Genomic DNA, 4,235 nt, shown 5'->3' with positions numbered 1-4,235 from the left:
CTCAAGCTCGTACCCCGAGCTTGATGTAGTCTCAGCTCGTGGTGTCCACGCTGCTGCCCCGATGCCTTAGTAATCACTAAGCCTCTGGCTATCTCGAGCTAGAGAGGCAGAAACCCGTAACAGCAGCTCCGGGTAAGTGGCTTTCACGTGGCTGCTATAATTATGCCTTTTTCCAGCTCGCTAATAACCCGTGGATATTTAGGGCGTACATTTGCCCCCCAAGCCCCTGCTCGTGGCACACGACGTCACTTGGGGCCACAGTGGGGGCTTTTAGGCTTCTTGGTGGACTCTTCATATCCTTCCCATTACGCTGGTATCGAATACGTGAATCATCGTGGTTGGTGACGGTCCGTCTTCCGAGAACCGCATTAAATGGCCTAGCCTATCTTTGGCCGTCATTTCGTCTTTCGAGTAGTGATCCTCGTATCCTACATCAAGACAATCGAATGGCCCTCATTCTTTGGCCTTTTACGTATATATAAGGCTGGCCACCTTTCGCATGAGCCACCCTTTCATTTGAAAATTTTCTCATCTCCTTCTTTCTTCTCAGTCTCAAAACCCTTTCTTTCTTCCGGTCACTATTCCCAACGTTCCAGAGGTTCAGATACGAGGGCTCTTTCGTGACTCTGGTACCAACGATTCCAATAGGACTTCAACCCAGACACTCATTTCGGTCATTACACAGCAAAGAATTTCTGTAAGTCCTCCATTCGTTGCATGCTTTAAATGTTTTCCCTTTCTCTTGCTTAGGTAAAATTTCTCTTTAGCCGCATGTAGTAGGTTGCTTGTCTTTTGCTCTTCTTTGCTGGTATTTTATGCGTAGGGTTTTTATCCTAGGGGTATCGACCGTAGGAAAAAGTGCTTAGGAGCATGACTCATAGGATACAACTCTGGGGTGATTTTCTGGGTAAAATTTTTTATGCCTGTTTGGAACAACCAGTTTTTAGGGTGCAAAAACCGGGTAGCTTAGGGGACACGCTTAACAGGCGGTTTTTCCTATCGAAACTTTCCTTCCAAGGCAAACCTTTATTCTAACCCTCCTGACACATGGATTTCGAGTAATCGGGGACCCGTTGGGAGCACAGGCGTGTGTTCATAGAACCGCGTGGTCTCACTCGCCGCGGGCTGAGATTACCTCAGCCCGTGTAAAGGAAACCCTTCGCGCTAGATACTTTCTTATGCTTAGGCCGCCTTTTCTAAATTTTCTTCTTTGTTCGTTAGGTGACCAGATGGGACCCAAGAAAAGCGCACCCAAGAAGAGTGCTGGCAGCTCGTCTTCCCAGCAAAGAAGTAAGGGGAAAGAGGTGGCCACAGACTCCCCGATCCCCACCTTTGGTCCCACCGTGGAGAAGGAGGTCGAGGTGGGGCCCGACGCCTTTTTCGAGGCTGAGAGGATCGCCTCGAAGGTCACCACCCAAGGGAAAGTTAACAAAATTATGCTTTCCCATAATATTGAGATAGGGAGGGGCACCCTGGACGCCCGACCTCCCCTTGAGGGCGAGTGGAGCTGCGCGCCGCTCGACGAGGAGTACGCCGCCTAGAGCGATGAGCATCTCAAGGCTGGGGCCTTCCTTCCGCTGGACCAGTACTTCCCAGATTTTTTAAATTACGTGAAGCTGGCTTCTTTCCAGCTCCCCCCTAACTCCTACCATCTGTTAGCGAGGTTGAAGTATTTATTCCTGAAGCAGGAATGGGAGGTCCCCACGCCGGCGGACATCCTATACTTCTTTTTCCTCAAAGCCAGCCCAAAGCAACGGGGGCGAGGTGACGGGTTCTACTACCTGACCCATTTTCCCAATTCGGCTGCGGTCATCGAGCTGCCTAGACACCCCAATGACTTCAAGGATCAATTCTTCATGTCAAAGGGGTTTCGAAACTGCGAATACCATTACTTCAACCGTCCTCGTAAGTTCCTTCTATCTTCAGCTCGTAAGTTGGTTGCTGATTAGCCTCTTTTTATTCATTCCTGACTTAGAAACTATCATGCAGCTATCTTCGCGAGGAAGGCCAAGTCAGTGACCCTTGGGGGTCAATACGAAACCTTGGCGGGGCTCCCACCAAGTGAAAAAGATTACTGCCAGCTCGTGTTTGACGAGACGATGCTGGCGTGTAAGTTAATTTCCCCGGGCCAGACTCTGTCCTTGAGGAGACCGCGGACCATCCCCGCTGCTCGTGAGATGGCGCCCATCCCCGAGGAGGAGGCCGCGGATGAGGATGAGGATGAGGACGAGGAGGAAGAGGTGCCCTTCGTGCGCCGGAAGCGGGCTCTGGAGGTCGCACGGGAAGCCAATGCAGAGAGGACCCAGTCCGGGGCAGCAGTCGACCCCTCCGGCCAAGGTAACCCTTATTTATTTAGGGACTTAGACAGAGCCACTGCAGACCTACGGCTTGCTAGGTTTAACCCTAGCCAACCCGTTCACTGCCACCAAAACGACCCAGACCGCGACGTCACCCTACTCCAATGCGTCGACCAGCTCGTGCTGTGTTATGACATAAGCCGCCCTAGGGGTACCATAGTAGTAGATAATACCTTGGCCTTTAGGTCGAACTTTTTCAAGGAGTACGGGACCAATCTTAGATCGTGGCCCTCCCTCCTAGAGGGTGTAGTAGCTCCGGGTCTTAGGCAGTACGTAGAAGAGTCTAGTCCCGAGGCGGATTCGGACCTAGAGCCTTCTCTAGCCCGTGAAGTCATTATCTTAGACTCCCCCGTAGAAGCTCCGGGGCTGGAGGTCGTGACAATAGACTCCTCCTCTAGCTCGGAGGATAGGACCCCTCTCAATACATACTTAAGCTCTGCTTTCTTTTTTTGTTTTGCACAAATATTTTTACATGTATATTAATGCTTTGCTGTCTTTGTTTCAGACGAGGAGATGTCGCAGCCCGAGGGAAATGATCTTCGAGCTATGTTCCCTGGAGGAAACCCTTCCTTCGGGTCTTCTGGGCCCATGGTGAAGAGGCTCCGGATGGCGAAGAAAGCTATCGGGATTACCTCCAAGTCTCCTACCAAGGGGAAAAACCAAGCCCTTGCTGCTCTAGAGAAAGTGCCTCCTGCAACGGAGAGGATGATGGCTCTACCTCCCCTGCGACCTCCTGTCTCTACTCGGGAATAGGAGGCGCCCACTGGGACCTTGTCAGCTTCAACCTTCGTTGTGCGTGTCTCGGTCAACCCCCAGGCCTTAGAGAAAGTCCCCGAGGCCTTTAGGGGGACGGTCTACGAAACCGCGACCTACATGGTGGACCACTGCTACAACGCCACCTCGAGGGACTAGCGGAAGATCGAGACAAGGAGCCCCGAGAACGTGATGGAGTCTTCATTGGGGATGACCCTCACGATAAGTTGGCCTTGCCACTGGTTCTCCCTGTTTTTTTGTATTATTATTTTTTTCTAAGGCACTTACCTTATTATCTTTTGGTCTTGCAGGCGGCTTTGGCCCTCCACCGGAGCATATCTCGGTCAAGGGTCAGGATCGAGGATATTAGGGGCGAGCACCAGGCTGCTCAGGTCGCCCTTGCGTCTGTTCAACAACAGGAAAGGGATGCCAAGGCGGCCCTGGCAACTGCCCGAGAAAATGAGAGGGTCGTGCAGGCCGCTTCGGTTGTTGCGCAGACCGAGCTGGAGGCATCTCGGACCAAGCTGCAGGAGGCTGAGGCCACCAAGGTTGCCCTAGACGCTGCGAAGATCGAGCTCAAGGAGGCCAAGGCTGCCCAGGCCGCAATAGACGCCGCGAAGGTCGAGGTTGAGGAGGCCAAGTCTGCTCTGGCGGCGGAGAGGGCAGCTTCCAGCTCCTCCATGGAGGCCATGCTGTACCACTGCAGGGTCTTCAACCCGGATGGTGACTTCTCCTTCTTGGGGCCGGACGTGTGGGAGTCCTTCTTGGAGAAGTTCAAAGCTCGCCTTCAACAAGAGGCGCCCTCCGAAACCAGGGAGATTTCCACCGCGGCCGAGCAGGATGCTGAGGGGGTGACTTCATCAGAGCGGCCTGGCGGGGCTTAGGATTTTTCTTTCCTTTTATCATTTACTTTTTTTTTATTTGTAACTTTATATTATGAGGTTTTTATCCTCGAAACAATTGGTATCCCCAACTTTATTTCAATTTATTTACATATTTTTGCCCCGACCTTATGGTTACTTCTCTTCTATGCATTCGGTGATAACTTAGTTTTTGTTGGTGTTGTGATTGACATCTTATGCTTTTCTAGGAAAAAACATCTGTTAATCAACTTGAACCAACCTC

The sequence above is a fragment of the Humulus lupulus genome, chromosome 4 (genome assembly GCF_963169125.1).
Source record: "Humulus lupulus chromosome 4, drHumLupu1.1, whole genome shotgun sequence".
Lineage (NCBI taxonomy): Eukaryota > Viridiplantae > Streptophyta > Magnoliopsida > Rosales > Cannabaceae > Humulus > Humulus lupulus.
The sequence above is the reverse complement of the archived record's forward strand: the minus strand, read 5'-3'. Positions refer to the sequence as shown.